The sequence below is a fragment of the Ambystoma mexicanum genome, chromosome 8, assembly GCF_040938575.1.
Source record: "Ambystoma mexicanum isolate Mex_15411 chromosome 8, UKY_AmexF1_1, whole genome shotgun sequence".
Taxonomy (NCBI): domain Eukaryota; kingdom Metazoa; phylum Chordata; class Amphibia; order Caudata; family Ambystomatidae; genus Ambystoma; species Ambystoma mexicanum.
Genome location: NC_090929.1, coordinates 795,108,378 through 795,129,165, shown reverse-complemented (window position 1 = coordinate 795,129,165; position 20,788 = coordinate 795,108,378).

The window sequence follows — 20,788 nt, the reverse complement described above, 5'->3', positions numbered from 1 at the left end:
AGTCACAAGCAATTCAGAATTTGAGCACATCTAAATTTGAGTTTGAAACAGCAGTCACAAAGCAATGCAGGATGTGAGCACACCTAAATTCAATTTTGAAATAGCAGTCGCAAAGCAATGCAGGATGGGAGCATGCCTAAATTCAATGTTGAAACAACAGTAACAAAGCAATGCAGGATGTGCCTAAATTCAATTTTGAAACAACAGTCACAAGCCATGCAGGATGTGAGCGCACCTAGGTGGGATTTTAAAAGCAACAGTCATAAACAATGCACGATGTGAGCACACCTAAATTAATTCAATTTTGAAAGAGCAGTCACAAAGCAAGGTAGGATGGGAGCATGCCTAAATTCAATTTTGAAACAACTGTCACAAAGCAATGCAGGATGTGAGCACACCTAAATTCCATTTTGAAACAGTCAGAAGCAGTACAAGATGTGAGCACCCCTAGGCGTGATTTTAAAATCAAGACATAAATGTCGGATGTGAGCACACCTAAATTCCATTTTGAAACAACTGTCACAAGCAAAGCAGGATGTGAGCACACCTAAATTTGATTTTAAAAGCAACAGTAAGAAGCAATGCAGGATGTGAGCACACCTAAATTCGATTTTAAAAGCAACAGTCAGAAGCAATGCACGATGTGAGCACACCAAAGTGTGATTTTCGAAGCAACAGTCACAAACGCAGGATGAGAGCACGCCTATATTTAATTGTAAAAGCAACTGTCCCTGCCAACATTTGATTATAGAAGCAGTCACAAACCTATGATGAGAGCACACCTACATTTGATTTGAAAAAAAAAATGGTTAAAAGCAATGCAGGAGGTGAGCACACCTAAATACAATTTTGAAACAACAGTCAGAAGCAATGCAGGATGTGAGCACACCTAAATTCAATTTTAAAAGCAAAAGTCAAAAAAGCAGGATGAGAGCACACCTAAATTCGATTTTAAAAGCACAGTCACAAAAGCAGGATGAGAGCACACCTAAATTCGATTTTAAAAGCAACAGTCACAAGCTATGCAGGATGTGAGCACACCTAGGTGAGATTTTAAAAGCAACAGTCAGAAGCAATGCAGGATGTAAGCACACCTAGGTTTGATTTTAAAAGCAACAGTCATACACGCAGGATGAGAGCACACAGTCACAAGCTACGCAGGATGTGAGCACAGTTAATTTCAATTTTAAAACAACAGTCAGAAGCAATGCAGGATGTGAGCACACCTCGGTGCACTTTTAAAAGCAACAGTCACAAAACACATGATGAGAGCACAACTACATTTAATTTATTTTAAAAGCAACAGTTACAAGCAATGCAGGATGTGAGCACACCTAAATTCGATTTTAAAAGCAACATTCTCAAAAGTAGGATAAGAGCACACCTGAATTCCATTTTAAAAGCAACATTCACAAGCAATGCAGGATGTGAGCACACCTAGGTGCGATTTTAAAAGCAAGAATCACAAAAGCAGGATACGAGCACACCTGAATTCGATTTTAAAATCAACAGTCACAAGCTATGCAGGATGTGAGCACAGTTAAATTCAATTTTAAAACAGTCAGAAGCAATGCAGGATGTGAGCACACCTAGGTGCACTCTTAAAAGCAACAGTCACAAACGCAGGATGTGAGCACACCTGACTTGAAACAACCTTCACAAGCAATGCAGGATGTGAGCACACCTATGTGTGATTTTTGAAACAGTCACAAAGCAATGCAGGATGTGAGCACAACTAGGTGCGATTTTAAAAGCAACAGTAACAAGCAATGCAGGATGTGAGCACAACTAACTTCAATTTTGAAACAACAGTCACAAGCAATGAAGGATGTGAGCACACCTAACTAAAATTTTGAAACAACAGTCACAAAGCACTGCAGGATGTGGGCACACCTACACTCATTTCAAAAAGCAACATTCACAAAAGCAGGATAAGAGCACACCTACATTCGATTTTAAATGGAACAGTCACAAGCAATGCATGATGTGAGCACACCTAAATACAATTTTGAAACAACAGTCACAAGCAACGTCGGATGTGAGCATACCAAAATTCGATTTTAGAAGCAACAGTCACCATCGCAGGATGAGAGCAATGCAGGATGTGAGTGCACCTAGGTGTGATTTTAAAAGCAACAGTAACAAGCAATGAATGATGTGAGGACACCTGACTTCAATTTTAAAACAACCCTCAAAAGCAATAGAGGATGTGAGCACACCTAAATTCAATTTAGAAATGGTTGCAAGCAATTCAGGATGTGAGCACACCTATGTGTGATTTTTGAAACAGTCACAAAGCAATGCTGGATGTGAGCCCAACTAGGTGCAATTTTAAAAGCAACAGCAACAAGCAATGCAGGATGTGAGCACACCTACATTCGATTTTGAAAGCAGCAGTCACAAGTAATGCAGGATGTGTGCACAACTAACTACAATTTTGAAACAACAGTCACAAAGCAGTGCAGGATGTGAGCACACCTAAATTCGATTTTAAAATCAACATTCACAAAAGCAGGATATGAGCATACCTAAATTCAATGTTAAATGGAAATGTCACAATGCAGGATGTGAGCACACCTACATTCAATTTTAAAAGCAACATTCACAAAAGCAGGATAAGAGCACACCTAAATTCAATTTTAAAGGGAAACGTCACAATGCTGGATGTGAGCATGCCTACATTTGATTTTAAAAGCAACAGTCACAGGCAATGCAGGATGTGAGCACACCTATATTCAATGTTGAAAGCAACGGTCACAAGCAATGCAGGATGTGAGCACACCTATATTCAATGTTGAAACAGCAGACACAAGCAATTCAGGATGTGAGCATACCTACATTTGATTTTAAAAGCAACAGTAACAAGCAATGTAGGATGTGAGCCCACCTTAATTACATTTTGAAACAACAGTCACAAAGCAATGCAGGATGAGAGCACACCCAAATTCCATTTTAAAAGCAACAGTGAGAAGCAATGCAGGTTGTGAGCACATTTAAATTTGATTTCAGAAGCAACAGTCACAAATGCAGAATGAGAGCACAACAACATTCAATTTTGAAACATTAGTCACAAAGCAATGCAGTATGTAAGCACACATAAATTCGAATTTAAAAGCAACAGTCACAAATGCAGGATGAGAGCACACCTAAATTCGATTTTAAAAAAGCAACAGTCACAAGCAATGCAGGATGTGAGCACACCTATATTCAATGTTAAAACAGGCACAAAGCAATGCAGGATGTGAGCACACCTAAATTTGATTTTAAAAGCAACAGTCACAAACGCAGGACGAAAGCACACCTACATTCATTTTAAAAAGCAACACTCACAAGCAATGCAGGGTGTGAGCACACCTAAATTCCATGTTGAAACAACAGTCACAAAGCAATGCAGGATGTGAGCACACCTGAATTCAATTTTGAAACTGTAACAAGCAATGTAGGATGTGAGCCCACCTTAATTACATTTTGAAACAACAGTCACAAAGCAATGCAGGATGAGAGCACACCCAAATTCCATTTTAAAAGCAACAGTGAGAAGCAATGCAGGTTGTGAGCACATTTAAATTTGATTTCAGAAGCAACAGTCACAAATGCAGAATGAGAGCACAACAACATTCAATTTTGAAACATTAGTCACAAAGCAATGCAGTATGTAAGCACACATAAATTCGAATTTAAAAGCAACAGTCACAAATGCAGGATGAGAGCACACCTAAATTCGATTTTAAAAAAGCAACAGTCACAAGCAATGCAGGATGTGAGCACACCTATATTCAATGTTAAAACAGGCACAAAGCAATGCAGGATGTGAGCACACCTAAATTTGATTTTAAAAGCAACAGTCACAAACGCAGGACGAAAGCACACCTACATTCATTTTAAAAAGCAACACTCACAAGCAATGTAGGGTGTGAGCACACCTAAATTCCATGTTGAAACAACAGTCACAAAGCAATGCAGGATGTGAGCACACCTGAATTCAATTTTGACACAGTCACAAAGCATTGCAGGATGTGAGCACACCTAGGTCCGATTTTAAAAGCAACAGTCACAAAACAATGCAGGATATGAGCACGACTAAATTCAATTTTGAAACAGCAGTCACAAAACAATGAAGGATATGAGCATGACTAAATTCGTTTTTAAAAGCAACAGTCAGAAGCAATGCAGGTTGTGAGCACACCTACGTGCGATCTTACAAGTAACAGTCGCAAGCAATGCAGGATGAGAGCACATCTAAATTTGATTTTAGAAGAAACAGTCACAAACGCAGGATGAGAGCACATCTAAATTCAATTTTAAAAGCAACAGTCACAAGCAATGCAGGGTGTGAGCACACCCTGGTACAATTTTAAAACCAACAGTCACAAAGCAATGTAGAATGTGAGCACACTGAAATTCCATTTTGAAACAACCGTCACAAAGCAATGCAGGATGTGAGAACACCTAAATTCCATTTTGAAACAGTCAGAAGCAATGCAGGATGTAAGCAGACCTAGGTTTGATTTTAAAAGCAACAGTCATAAACGCAGGATGAGAGCACACAGTCACAAGCTATGCAGGATGTGAGCACACCTACATTCGATTTTAAAAGGAACAGTCACATGCAATGCATGATGTGAGCACAACTAAATTCGATTTTAAAAGTAACATTCACAAACGCAGGTTAAGTGCACACCTAAATTCGATTTTAAAAGCAACAGTCACAAGCAAAGCAGGAGGTGAGCACACCTAAATAAAATTTTGAAACAGCAGACAAAAGCAATCCAGGATGTGAGCACGCTTACATGCAATTTTGAAACAGTCACAAGCAATGCAGTATGTAACCACACATAAATTCGAATTTCAAAGCAACAGTCACAAATGCAGAGTGTGAGCCCACCCAAAAACATAAACGCAGGATGAGAGCACACAGTCACAAGCTATGCAGGATGTGAGCACACCTACATTCGATTTTAAAAGGAACAGTCACAAAGCAATGCAGGATGTGAGCACGCCTAAATTCAATTTTAAAAGCAACAGTCACACACAATGCAGGATGTAAGCACACCTAAATTTGATTTAGAAAAGCAACAGTCACAAGCATTGCATGATGTGAACACACCTAAATTTGATTTTAAAAGCAACATTCACAAAAGCAGGATATGAGCCCACCTAAATTCAATTTTAAAAAGCAACAGTCACAAAGCAATGCTGGATGTGAGCCCAACTAGGTGCTATTTTAAAAGCAACTCAAACAAGCAATGAAGGATGTGAGGACACCTACATTCGATTTTAAAAGCAACATTCACAGAAGCAGAATAAAAGCACACCTAGATTCGATTTTAAATGAAACAGTCACAAGCAATGCAGGATGTGAGCACAGCTAACTACAATTTTGAAACAAAAGTCACAAAAGCAGGATAAGAGCACATCTACATTCAATTTTAAAAGCAACAGTTAAAATCAATGCAGGATGTGAGCACACCTAAATACAATTTTGAAACAACAGTCACAAACAATGTAGGATGTGAGCACTCCTAAATTCGATTTTAAAATCAACATTCACAAAAGCAGGATATGAGCACACCTAAAATCAATTTTAAATGGAAACGTCACAATGCAGGATGTGAGCACACCTACATTCGATTTTAAAAGCAACAGTCATAAACGCAGGATTTGAGCACATATATATTAGAATGTAAAAGCATCAGTCACAAGCAATTCAGAATGTGAGCACATCTAAATTTGATTTTGAAACAGCAGTCCCAAAGCAATGCAGGATGTGAGCACACCTAAATTCAATTTTGAAATAGCAGTCAGAAAGCAATGCAGGATGGGAGCATGCCTAAATTCAATCTTGAAACAACAGTAACAAAGCAATGCAAGATGTGCCTAAATTAAATTTTGAAACAACAGTCACAAAGCAATGCAGGATGTGAGCACGCCTAAATTCAATTTTAAAAGCAACAGTCACACACAATGCAGGATGTAAGCACACCTAAATTCGATTTAGAAAAGCAACAGTCACAAGCAATGCATGATGTGAACACACCTAAATTTGATTTTAAAAGTAACATTCACAAAAGCAGGATATGAGCCCACCTAAATTCAATTTTAAAAGCAACAGTCACAAGCAATGCAGGATGTGAGCGCACCTAGGTGGGATTTTAAAAGCAACAGTCATAAACATGCAGGATGTGAGCACACCTAAATTAATTCAATTTTGAAAGAGCAGTCACAAAGCAAGGTAGGATGGGAGCATGCCTAAATTCAATTTTGAAACAACAGTCACAAAGCAATGCAGGATGTGAGCACACCTAAATTCCATTTTGAAACTGTCACAAAGCAATGCAGGATGTGAGCATGCCTAAATTCCATTCTGAAACAGTCAGAAGCAGTACAGGATGTGAGCACCCCTAGGTGTGATTTTAAAATCAAGACATAAATGTCGGATGTGAGCACCCCTTAATTCCATTTTGAAACAACTGTCACAAGCAATGCAGGATGTGAGCACACCTAAATTCGATTTTAAAAGTAACATTCACAAACGGAGGTTAATAGCACACCTACATTCAATTTTGAAACAGCAGTCACAAAGCAATGCAGGATGTGAGCACAGTTAAATTCAATTTTAAAACAAGAGTCAGAAGCAATGCAGGATGTGAGCACACCTAGGTGTACTCTTAAAAGCAACAGTCACAAACGCAGGATGTGAGCACACCTGACTTGAAACAACCCTCACAAGCAATAGAGGATGTCAGCACACCTAAATTTAATTTAGAAATGGTCGCAAGCAATGCAGGATGTGAGCACACCTATGTGTGATTTTTGAAACAGTCACAAAGCAATGCAGGATGTGGGCACAACTAGGTGTGATTTTAAAAGCAAAAAGCAATGCAGGATGTGAGCACAACTAACTTCAATTTTGAAACAACAGTCACAAGGAATGGAGGATGTGAGCACACCTAACTACAATTTTGAAACAACAGTCACAAAGCACTGCAGGATGTCAGCACACCAAAATTCGATTTTAGAAGCAACAGTCACAATCGCAGGATGAGAGCAATGCAGGATGTAAGCACACCTAGGTTTGATTTTAAAAGCAGCAGTCATACACGCAGGATGAGAGCACACAGTCACAAGCTCTGCAGGATGTGAGCACACCTAAATTCGATTTTAAAAGCAACAGTCACAACCAATGCAGGATGTGAGCACACCTAGGTGCAATTTTAAAAGCAACAGTCAAACGCAGGATGAGAGCACACCAAGGTGCGATTTTAAAAGCTACAGTTCTAAACAAAACAGGATGTGAGCACACCTAAATTGGATTTTGAAACAGTCACAAAGCAATGCAGAATGTGAGAACACCTAAATTCCATTTTGAAACAGTCAGAAGCAATGAAGGATGTAAGCACACCTAGGTTTGATTTTAAAAGCAACAGTCATAAACGCAGGATGAGAGCCCACAGTCACAAGCAATACAGGATGTGAGCACACCTAAATTCAGTTTTGAAACAACTGTCACAAAGCAATGCAGGATGTGAGCACTCCAAAATTTGATTTTAAAAGCAACAGTCACCAGCAATGCAGGATGTGAGCACACTGAAATTCCATTTTTAAACAACCGTCACAAAGCAATGCAGGATGTGAGAACACCTAAATTCAATTTTGAAACTGTCACAAGTAATGCACGATTTGAGCACACCTATATTCAATGTTGAAACAACAGACACAAAGCAATGCAGGATGTGAGCACACCTAAATTCCATTTTGAAACAACTGTCGCAAGCAATGCACGATGTGAGCACACCTATATTCAATGTTGAAACAACAGACACAAAGCAATGCAGGATGTGAGCACACCTACATTCTATTTTAAAAGCAACAGTAAGAAGCAATACAGGATGTGAGCACACCTAAATTCGATTATAAAAGCAACAGTCACAAGCAATTCAGAATGTGAGCATACCTAAATTCGATTTTAAAAGCAACAGACAGAAGCAATGCACGATGTGAGCACACCAAAGTGTAATTTTCGAAGCAACAGTCACAAACGCAGGATGAGAGCACACCTATATTCAATTGTAAAAGCAACAGTCCCTGCCAACATTTGATTATAGAAGCAGTCACAAACGCATGATGAGAGCACACCTACATTTGATTTTTTTTAAAGAAACGGTTAAAAGCAATGCAGGATGTGAGCACACCTAAATACAATTTTGAAACAACAGTCAGAAGCAATGCAGAATGTGAGCACACCTAAATTCGATTTTAAAAGCAAAAGTCAAAAAAGCAGGATGAGAGCACACCTAAATTCGATTTTAAAAGCACAGTCACAAAAGCAGGATGAGAGCACACCTAAATTCGATTTTAAAAGCAACAGTCACAAGCTATGCAGGATTTGAGCACACCTAGGTGCACTGTTAAAAGCAACAGTCACAAACGCAGGATGTGAGCACACCTGACTTGAAACAACCCTCACAAGCAATAGAGGATGTGAGCACACCTAAATTCAATTTAGAAATGGTTGCAAGCAATGCAGGATGTGAGCACACCTATGTGTGATTTTTGAAACAGTCACAAAGCAATGCAGGATGTGAACACAACTAGGTGTGATTTTAAAAGCAACAGTAACAAGCAATGCAGGATGTGAGCACAACTAACTAAAAGTTTGAAACAACAGTCACAAAGCAAAGCAGAATGTGAGCACACCTGAATTTGATTTTAGAAGCAACAGTCACAAACGCAGGATGAGAGCAATGCAGGATGTGAGTGCACCTAGGTGTGATTTTAAAAGCAACAGTAACAAGCAATGCATGATGTGAGCACACCTAAATTCAATTTAGAAATGGTCACAAAGCAATGCAGGATATGAGCACACCTAAATTTGATTTTAAAAGCAACATTCACAAAAGCAGGATAAGAGCACACCTACATTCGATGTTAAATTAAACAGTCACAAGCGATGCAGGATGTGAGCACACCCAGGTGCGATTTTAAAAGCAAGAATCACAAAAGCAGGATACGAGCACACATGAATTCGATTTTAAAATCAACAGTCACAAGCAATGCAGGATGTGAGCACACCTAAATTCGATTTTAAAAGCAACAGTCGTAAACGCAGGATTTCAGCACACCTATATTAGATTATGAAAGCAAAAGTCACAAGCAATGAGAATGTGAGCACATCTAAATTTGATTTTGAAACAGCAGTCACAAAGCAATGCAGGATGTGAGCACACTGAAATTCCATTTTGAAACAACCGTCACAAAGCAATGCAGGATGTGAGAACACCTAAATTGCATTTTGAAACAGTCAGAAGCTATGCAGGATGTAAGCACACCTAGGTTTGATTTTAAAAGCAACAGTCATGAACGCAGGATGAGAGCACACAGTCACAAGCTATGCAGGATGTGAGCACACCTAAATTCGATTTTAAAAGCAACAGTCGTAAACGCAGGATTTGAGCACACCTATATTAGATTATGAAAGCAAAAGTCACAAGCAATGAGAATGTGAGCACATCTAAATTTGATTTGGAAACAGCAGTCACAAAGCAATGCAGGATGTGAGCGCACTGAAATTCCATTTTGAAACAACCGTCACAAAGCAATGCAGGATGTGAGAACACCTAAATTCCATTTTGAAACAGTCAGAAGCTATGCAGGATGTAAGCACACCTAGGTTTGATTTTAAAAGCAACAGTCATAAACGCAGGATGAGAGCACACAATCACAAGCTATGCAGGATGTGAGCACACCTAAATTGGATTTTAAAAGGAACAGTCACATGAATGCATGATGTGAGCACAACTAAATTCGATTTTAAAAGTAACATTCACAAACGTAGGTTAAGAGCACACCTAAATCCGATTTTAAAAGCAACAGTCACAAGCAGTGCAGGATGTGAGCACACCTAGGTGCAATTTTAAAAGTAACAGTCATAAACGCAGAATGAGAGCATACCTACAATGGATTATAAAAGCAACAGTCACAAGCAATGCAGGATGTGAGCACACCTAAATTCGATTTTAAAAGCAACAGTCACAAGCAATGCAGTATGTGAGCACACAAATTTGTTTTTAAAAGAAACAGTCAGAAGCAATGCAGGTTGTGAGCACACCTAGGTGTGATTTTAAAAGCAACAGTCACAAGAAATTCAGAATGTGAGCACATCTAAATTTGATTTTGAAACAGCAGTGACAAAGCAATGCAGGATGTGAGCACACCTAAATTCAATTTTGAAACAACAGTCACAAAGCAATGCAGGAAGGGAGCACACCTAAATTCAATTTTGAAACAACAGTCACAAACGCAGGATGAGAGCACACCTAGGTGCGATTTTAAAAGCTACAGTTCTAAACAAAACAGGATGTGAGCACACCTAAATTGGATTTTGAAACAGTCAGAAGCAATGCAGGATGTAAGCACACCTAGGTTTGATTTTAAAAGCAACAGTCATAAACACATGATGAGAGCCCACAGTCACAAGCTATGCAGGATGTGAGCACACCTAAATTCGATTTTAAAAGCAACAGTCACAACCAATGCAGGATGTGAGCACACCTAGGTGCAATTTTAAAAGCAACAGTCAAACGCAGCATGAGAGCACACCTAGGTGCGATTTTAAAAGCTACAGTTCTAAACAAAACAGGATGTGAGCACACCTAAATTGGATTTTGAAACAGTCACAAAGCAATGCAGAATGTGAGAACACCTAAATTCCATTTTGAAACAGTCAGAAGCAATGCAGGATGTAAGCATACCTAGGTTTGATTTTAAAAGCAACAGTCATAAACGCAGGATGAGAGCCCACAGTCACAAGCAATACAGGATGTGAGCACACTTAAATTCAGTTTTGAAACAACTGTCACAAAGCAATGCAGGATGTGAGCACTCCAAAATTTAATTTTAAAAGCAACAGTCACAAGCAATGCAGGATGTGAGCACACTGAAATTCCATTTTTAAACAACCGTCACAAAGCAATGCAGGATGTGAGAACACCTAAATTCAATTTTGAAACTGTCACAAGTAATGCACGATTTGAGCACACCTATATTCAATGTTGAAACAACAGACACAAAGCAATGCAGGATGTGAGCACACCTAAATTCCATTTTGAAACAACTGTCACAAGCAATGCACGATGTGAGCACACCTATATTCAATGTTGAAACAACAGACACAAAGCAATGCAGGATGTGAGCACACCTAAATTCTATTTTAAAAGCAACAGTAAGAAGCAATACAGGATGTGAGCACACCTAAATTTGATTATAAAAGCAACAGTCACAAGCAATTCAGAATGTGAGCACATCCTGCAGTCACAAAGCGATGCAGGATGTGAGCACACCTAAATTCAATTTTGAAATAGCAGTCACAAAGCAATGTAGGATGGGAGCATGCCTAAATTCAATGTTGAAATAACAGTCACAATGCAATGCAGGATGTGCCTAAATTCAATTTCGAAACAACAGTCACAAGCCATGCAGGATGTGAGCACACCTAAATTCAAGGTTTAAATAACAGTCACAAAGCAATGCAGGAAGTGAGCACACCTAAATACAATTTTGAAACAGCAGACAAAAGCAATCCAGGATGTGAGCACGCTTACATGCAATTTTGAAACAGTCACAAGCAATGCAGGATGTAAGCACACATACATTCGAATTTAAAAGCAACAGTCACAAATGCAGAGTGTGAGCCCACCTGAAAACAATTTTAAAAAGGAACAGTCACAAAGCAATGCAGGATGTGAGCATGCCTAAATTCAATTTTAAAAGCAACAGTCACACACAATGCAGGATTTAAGCACCCCTAAATTCAATTTTAAATGGAACAGTCACAAGCAATGCAGGATGTGAGCACAACTGACTTCAATTTTAAAACAACCCTCAAAAGCAATAGAGGATGTGAGCACACCTAAATTCTATTTAGAAATGGTTGCAAGCAATTCAGGGTGTGATTTTTGAAACAGTCACAAAGCAATGCTGGATGTGAGCCCAACTAGGTGCAATTTTAAAAGCAACAGCAACAAGCAATGAAGGATGTGAGGACACCTACATTCGATTTTAAAAAGCAACATTCACAAAAGCAGGATAAGAGCACACCTACATTCAATTTTAAAAGCAACAGTTAAAATCAATGCAGGATGTGAGGACACCTAAATACAATTTTGAAACAACAGTCACAAACAATGTAGGATGTGAGCACACCTAAATTCGATTTTAAAATCAACATTCACAAAAGCAGGATATGAGCACACCTAAATTCAATGTTAAATGGAAATGTCACAATGCAGGATGTGAGCACACCTACATTCGATTTTAAAAGCAACCTTCACAAAAGCAGGATATGAGCACACCTAAATTCAATGTTAAAGGGAAATGTCACAATGCAGGATGTGAGCATGCCTACATTTGATTTTAAAAGCAACAGTCACAGGCAATGCAGGATGAGAGCACACCCAAATTCCATTTTAAAAGCAACAGTGAGAATCAATGCAGGTTGTGAGCACATCTAAATTTGATTTTAGAAGCAACAGTCACAAATGCAGAATGAGAGCACAACTACATTCAATTTTGAAACATCAGTCTCAAAGCAATGCAGGATGTGAGCATGCTTACATGTAATTTTGAAACAGTCACAAGCAATGCAGTATGTAAGCACACAAATTCTATTTTTTAAGAAGCAACAGTCACAAGCAATGCAGGATGAGAGCACACCTATATTCAATGTTGAAACAGGCACAAAGCAATGCAGGATGTGAGCATACCTAAATTTGATTTTAAAAGCTACAGTCACAAACGCAGGACGAAAGCACAACTACATTCATTTTAAAAAGCAACAGTCACAAGCAATGCAGGGTGTGAGCACACCTAAATTCCATGTTGAAAAAAACAGTCACAAAGCAATGCAGGATGTGAGCACACCTGAATTCAATTTTGAAACAGTCACAAAACAATGCAGGATATGAGCACGACTAAATTCAATTTTGAAACAGCAGTCACAAAACAATGAAGGATATGAGCACGACTAAATTCGTTTTTAAAAGCAACAGTCACAAACAATGCAGGGTGTGAGCACACCCTGGTACAATTTTAAAACCAACAGTCACAAACAATGCAGGATGTGAGTAGACCTAAATTCAATTTTGAAATAGCAGTTACAAAGCAATACAGGATGTGAGCACACCTAAATTCTATTTTGAAACAGGAGTCACAAAGCAATGCAGGATGTAAGCACACCTACATTTGATTTTAGAAGCACTAGTCTCAAATGCAGGATGAGAGCACACCTACATTCAATTTTAAAAGCAAAAGTCACAAAGCAATGCAGGATGTGGGCACAATTAAATTAAATTTTAAAAGCAACAGTCAGAAGCAATGTAGGATGTGAGCAAACCAAGGTGTGATTTTAGAAGCAACTTTCAAACGCAGGATGTGAGAACACCTACAGTCGATTTTAAAAGCAACAATCAGAAGCCATGCAGGATGTGAGCACACCTACGTGTGATTTTAAAAACAATAGTCACAAGCAATCTAGGATGTGAGCACACCTAAATTCGATTTGAAAAGCAACAGTCATAAACAATGCCGGATGTGAGCACACTTAGATTAATTCAATTTGAGCAGTCACAAAGCAAGGTAAGATGGGAGCATGCCTAAATTCAATTTTGAAACAACAGTCACAAAGCAATGCAGGATGTGAGCACATCTAAATTCCATTTTGAAACAACTATCACAAAGCAATGCAGGATGTGAGCATACCTAAATTCCATTTTGAAACAGTCAGAAGCAATACAGGATGTGAGCATCCCTAGGTCTGTTTTTAAAATCAAGACATAAATGTCGGATGTGAGCACGCCTAAATTCCACTTTGAAACAATTGTCACAAGCAATGCAGAATGTGAGCACACCTAAATTCGATTTTAAAAGCAACAGTCAGAAGCAATGCACGATGTGAGCACCCCAAAGTGCGATTTTCGAAGCAACAGTCACAAACGCAGGATGAGAGCACACCTACATTTGATTTTAAAAAAACAGTTAAAAGCAATACAGGATGTAAGCACACCTACATACAATTTTAAAACAACAGTCACAAGCCATGCAGGATGAGAGCACACCGAGGTTTGATTTTAAAAGCAACAGTCAAACGCAGGATGAGAGCAAACAGTCACAAGCTATGCAGGATGTGAGCACACCTAAATTCGATTTGAAAAGAAACAGTCACACGCAATGCATGTTGTGAGCACACCTAAATTCAATTTTAAAAGTAACATTCACAAACGCAGGTTAATAGCACACCTAAATTCAATTTTGAAACAGCAGTCACAAAGCAATGCAGGATGTGAGCACAGTTAATTCAATTTTAAAACAAGGTGTCAGAAGCAATGCAGGATGTGAGCACACCTAGGTGCACTCTTAAAAGCAACAGTCACAAACGCAGGATGTGAGCACACCTGACGTGAAACAACCCTCACCAGCAATAGAGGATGTGAGCACACCTAAATTCACTTTAGAAATGGTCGCAAGCAATGCAGGATGTGAGCTCACCTATGTGTGATTTTTTAAACAGTCACAAAGCAATGCAGGATGTGAGCACAACTTGGTGCGATTTTAAAAGCAACAGTAACAAGCAATGCAGGAGGTGAGCACACCTAACTTCAATTTTGAAACAACAGTCACAAGCACTGCAGGATGTGAGCACACCCAACTACAATTTTGAAACAACAGTCACAAAGCACTGCAGGATGTGAGCACACCTACATTCATTTCAAAAAGCAACATTCACAAAAGCAGGATAAGAGCACACCTACATTTTAAATGGAACAGTCACAAGCAATGTAGGATGTGAGCACACCTATGTGTGATTTTTTAAACAGTTACAAAGCAATGCAGGATGTGAGCACAACTAGGTGCGATTTTAAAATCAACAGTAACAAGCAATGTAGGATGTGAGCACACCTGAATTTGATTTTAGAAGCAACAGTCACAAACGCAGGATGATAGCACACCTACATTCAATTTTAAAAGCAACAGTTAAAATCAATGCAGGATGTGAGCACACCTAAATACAATTTTGAAACAACAGTCACAAGCTATGTAGGATGTGAGCACACCAAAATTATATTTTGAAAGAACAGTCACAAAGCATGGCAGGATGTGAGCACACCTAAATTCCATTTTAGAAGCAACAGTCACAATCGCAGGATGAGAGCAATGCAGGATGTGAGTTCACCTAGGTGTGATTTTAAAAGCAACAGTAACAAGCAATGCATGATGTGAGCACACCGAAATTCAATTTAGATATGGTCACAAAGCAATGCAGGATGCACACCTAAATTCAATTTTAAAAGCAACAATCACAAAAACAGGATAAGAGCACACCTACATTCGATTTTAAATTAAACAGTCACAAGCAATGCAGGATGTGAGCACACCTCGGTGCACTTTTAAAAGCACAGTCACAAAACGCAGGATGAGAGCACACCTACGTTTAATTTATTTTAAAAGCAACAGTTACAAGCAATGCAGGATGTGAGCACACCTAAATTCGATTTTAAAAGCAACATTGTCAAAAGTAGGATAAGAGCACACCTGAATTCGATTTTAAAAGCAACATTCACAAGCATTGCAGGATGTGAGCACACCTAAATTCAATGTTTAAATAACAGTCAAAAGCAATGCAGGATGTGAGCACACCTACATTCGATTTTCAAACATCAGTCACAAAGCAATCCAGGATGTGCGCACGCTTACATGTAATTTTGAAACAGTCATAAGCAATGCAGGATGTAAACACACAAATTCGAATTTAAAAGCAACAGTCACAAATGCAGAGTGTGCGCCCACCTAACAACAATTTTAAAAAGCAACAGTCACAAGCAATGCATGATGTGAGCACACCTAAATTCAATTTTAAATGGAGCAGTCACAAGCAATGCAGGATGTGAGCACACCTGACTTCAATTTTAAAACAACCTTCACAATCAATAGAGGATGTGAGCACACCTAAATTCAATTTAGAAATGGTCGCAAGCAATTCAGGATGAGAGGACACCCATGTGTGATTTTTGAAACAGTCACAAAGCAATGCTGGATGTGAGCCCAACTAGGTGCGATTTTAAAAGCAACTGAAACAAGCAATGAAGGATGTGAGGACACCTACATTCGATTTTAAAAGCAGCAGTCACAAGTAATGCAGAATGTGAGCACACCTACATTCATTTAAAAAAGCAACATTGGCAAAAGCAGGATAAGAGCACATCTACATTCAATTTTAAAAGCAACAGTTAAAATCAATGCAGGATGTGAGTACACCTAAATACAATTTTTAAACAACAGTCACAAACAATGTAGGATATGAGCACACCTACATTCGATTTTAAAAGCAACAGTCAAACGCAGGATTTGAGCACATCTATATTAGATTATAAAAGCAACAGTCACAAGCAATTCAGAATGTGAGCACATCTAAATTTGAGTTTGAAACAGCAGTCACAAAGCAATGTAGGATGTGAGCACACCTACATTCAATTTTGAAATAGCAGTCACAAAGCAATGCAGGATGGAAGCATGCCTAAATTCAATGTTGAAACAACAGTAACAAAGCAATGCAGGATGTGCCTAAATTCAATTTTGAAACAACAGTCACAAGCCATGCAGAATGTGAGCGCACCTAGGTGGGATTTTAAAAGCAACAGTCAAACAATGCAGGATGTGAGCACACCTAAATTAATTCAATTTTGAAAGAGCAGTCACAAAGCAAGGTAGGATGGGAGCATGCCTAAATTCAATTTTGAAACAACAGTCACAAAGCAATGCAGGATGTGAGCACACCTATATTCCATTTTTTAACTGTCACAAAGCAATGCAGGATGTGAGCATACATAAACGCAGGATTTGAGCACATCTATATTAGATTATAAAAGCAACAGTCACAAGCAATTCAGAATTTGAGCACATCTAAATTTGAGTTTGAAACAGCAGTCACAAAGCAATGCAGGATGTGAGCACACCTAAATTCAATTTTGAAATAGCAGTCGCAAAGCAATGCAGGATGGGAGCATGCCTAAATTCAATGTTGAAACAACAGTAACAAAGCAATGCAGGATGTGCCTAAATTCAATTTTGAAACAACAGTCACAAGCCATGCAGGATGTGAGCGCACCTAGGTGGGATTTTAAAGGCAACAGTCATAAACAATGCACGATGTGAGCACACCTAAATTAATTCAATTTTGAAAGAGCAGTCACAAAGCAAGGTAGGATGGGAGCATGCCTAAATTCAATTTTGAAACAACAGTCACAAAGCAATGCAGGATGTGAGCACACCTAAATTCCATTTTGAAACAGTCAGAAGCAGTACAAGATGTGAGCACCCCTAGACGTGATTTTAAAATCAAGACATAAATGTCGGATGTGAGCACACCTAAATTCCATTTTGAAACAACTGTCACAAGCAAAGCAGGATGTGAGCACACATAAATTTGATTTTAAAAGCAACAGTAAGAAGCAATGCAGGATGTGAGCACACCTAAATTCGATTTTAAAAGCAACAGTCAGAAGCAATGCACGATGTGAGCACACCAAAGTGTGATTTTCGAAGCAACAGTCACAAACGCAGGATGAGAGCACGCCTATATTTAATTGTAAAAGCAACAGTCCCTGCCAACATTTCATTATAGAAGCAGTCACAAACCTATGATGAGAGCACACCTACATTTGATTTGAAAAAAAAAAATGGTTAAAAGCAATGCAGGAGGTGAGCACACCTAAATACAATTTTGAAACAACAGTCAGAAGCAATGCAGGATGTGAGCACACCTAAATTCGATTTTAAAAGCAAAAGTCAAAAAAGCAGGATGAGAGCACACCTAAATTCGATTTTAAAAGCACAGTCACAAAAGCAGGATGAGAGCACACCTAAATTCGATTTTAAAAGCAACAGTCACAAGCTATGCAGGATGTGAGCACACCTAGGTGAGATTTTAAAAGCAACAGTCAGAAGCAATGCAGGATGTAAGCACACCTAGGTTTGATTTTAAAAGCAACAGTCATACACGCAGGATGAGAGCACACAGTCACAAGCTACGCAGGATGTGAGCACAGTTAAATTCAATTTTAAAACAACAGTCAGAAGCAATGCAGGATGTGCCTAAATTCAATTTTGAAACAACAGTCACAAGCCATGCAGAATGTGAGCGCACCTAGGTGGGATTTTAAAAGCAACAGCCAAACAATGCAGGATGTGAGCACACCTAAATTAATTCAATTTTGAAAGAGCAGTCACAAAGCAAGGTAGGATGGGAGCATGCCTAAAGTCAATTTTGAAACAACAGTCACAAAGCAATGCAGGATGTGAGCACACCTATATTCCATTTTATAACTGTCACAAAGCAATGCAGGATGTGAGCATACATAAACGCAGGATTTGAGCACATCTATATTAGATTATAAAAGCAACAGTCACAAGCAATTCAGAATTTGAGCACATCTAAATTTGAGTTTGAAACAGCAGTCACAAAGCAATGCAGGATGTGAGCACACCTAAATTCAATTTTGAAATAGCAGTCGCAAAGCAATGCAGGATGGGAGCATGCCTAAATTCAATGTTGAAACAACAGTAACAAAGCAATGCAGGATGTGCCTAAATTCAATTTTGAAACAACAGTCACAAGCCATGCAGGATGTGAGCGCACCTAGGTGGGATTTTAAAAGCAACAGTCATAAACAATGCACGATGTGAGCACACCTAAATTAATTCAATTTTGAAAGAGCAGTCACAAAGCAAGGTAGGATGGGAGCATGCCTAAATTCAATTTTGAAACAACAGTCACAAAGCAATGCAGGATGTGAGCACACCTAAATTCCATTTTGAAACAGTCAGAAGCAGTACAAGATGTGAGCACCCCTAGGCGTGATTTTAAAATCAAGACATAAATGTCGGATGTGAGCACACCTAAATTCCATTTTGAAACAACTGTCACAAGCAAAGCAGGATGTGAGCACACCTAAATTTGATTTTAAAAGCAACAGTAAGAAGCAATGCAGGATGTGAGCACACCTAAATTCGATTTTAAAAGCAACAGTCAGAAGCAATGCACGATGTGAGCACACCAAAGTGTGATTTTCGAAGCAACAGTCACAAACGCAGGATGAGAGCACGCCTATATTTAATTGTAAAAGCAACAGTCCCTGCCAACATTTGATTATAGAAGCAGTCACAAACCTATGATGAGAGCACACCTACATTTGATTTGAAAAAAAAAAATGGTTAAAAGCAATGCAGGAGGTGAGCACACCTAAATACAATTTTGAAACAACAGTCAGAAGCAATGCAGGATGTGAGCACACCTAAATTCGATTTTAAAAGCAAAAGTCAAAAAAGCAGGATGAGAGCACACCTAAATTCGATTTTAAAAGCACAGTCACAAAAGCAGGATGAGAGCACACCTAAATTCGATTTTAAAAGCAACAGTCACAAGCTATGCAGGATGTGAGCACACCTAGGTGAGATTTTAAAAGCAACAGTCAGAAGCAATGCAGGATGTAAGCACACCTAGGTTTGATTTTAAAAGCAACAGTCATACACGCAGGATGAGAGCACACAGTCACAAGCTACGCAGGATGTGAGCACAGTTAAATTCAATTTTAAAACAACAGTCAGAAGCAATGCAGGATGTGAGCACACCTCGGTGCACTTTTAAAAGCAACAGTCACAAAACACATGATGAGAGCACAACTACATTTAATTTATTTTAAAAGCAACAGTTACAAGCAATGCAGGATGTGAGCACACCTAAATTCGATTTTAAAAGCAACATTCTCAAAAGTAGGATAAGAGCACACCTGAATTCCATTTTAAAAGCAACATTCACAAGCAATGCAGGATGTGAGCACACCTAGGTGCGATTTTAAAAGCAAGAATCACAAAAGCAGGATACGAGCACACCTGAATTCGATTTTAAAATCAACAGTCACAAGCTATGCAGGATGTGAGCACAGTTAAATTCAATTTTAAAACAGTCAGAAGCAATGCAGGATGTGAGCACACCTAGGTGCACTCTTAAAAGCAACAGTCACAAACGCAGGATGTGAGCACACCTGACTTGAAACAACCTTCACAAGCAATGCAGGATGTGAGCACACCTATGTGTGATTTTTGAAACAGTCACAAAGCAATGCAGGATGTGAGCACAACTAGGTGCGATTTTAAAAGCAACAGTAACAAGCAATGCAGGATGTGAGCACAACTAACTTCAATTTTGAAACAACAGTCACAAGCAATGAAGGATGTGAGCACACCTAACTAAAATTTTGAAACAACAGTCACAAAGCACTGCAGGATGTGGGCACACCTACATTCATTTCAAAAAGCAACATTCACAAAAGCAGGATAAGAGCACACCTACATTCGATTTTAAATGGAACAGTCACAAGCAATGCAGGATGTGAGCACACCTAAATACAATTTTGAAACAACAGTCACAAGCAACGTCGGATGTGAGCATACCAAAATTCGATTTTAGAAGCAACAGTCACCATCGCAGGATGAGAGCAATGCAGGATGTGAGTGCACCTAGGTGTGATTTTAAAAGCAACAGTAACAAGCAATGAATGATGTGAGGACACCTGACTTCAATTTTAAAACAACCCTCAAAAGCAATAGAGGATGTGAGCACACCTAAATTCAATTTAGAAATGGTTGCAAGCAATTCAGGATGTGAGCACACCTATGTGTGATTTTTGAAACAGTCACAAAGCAATGCTGGATGTGAGCCCAACTAGGTGCAATTTTA